The sequence below is a fragment of the Phalaenopsis equestris genome, unplaced genomic scaffold (genome assembly GCF_001263595.1).
Source record: "Phalaenopsis equestris unplaced genomic scaffold, ASM126359v1 Scaffold000761, whole genome shotgun sequence".
Classification (NCBI taxonomy): Eukaryota; Viridiplantae; Streptophyta; class Magnoliopsida; order Asparagales; family Orchidaceae; genus Phalaenopsis; species Phalaenopsis equestris.
In genome coordinates, this window is record NW_018165201.1 from 2,410,621 (window position 1) to 2,410,890 (window position 270).

Sequence of the window (270 nt, forward strand, 5' to 3'; positions counted from 1 at the left end):
TCCTGGGTTGCTGTAGCCGTGGGCTTTGTTTGTGCCTTGGGTTGCCTTTGGCTGTGAGTTTTGGTAGTTGTCCCCTGCTTTGATTGTGAACCTCTTTTACCACTGTTCTTTGCCTTGGCCGAGAGCCCTGTGGGCTGTTTCCTCCTCTCTATTGACCCTGGTCGGGAGCATTTAGGTGGTTTGGTAGGAAGATCTCTGTGCTTATTTAATATATGAAGTTATGGATTAAAAGTTGGAAGAATTTCGGACTTAATACGAATTTGGAAATAT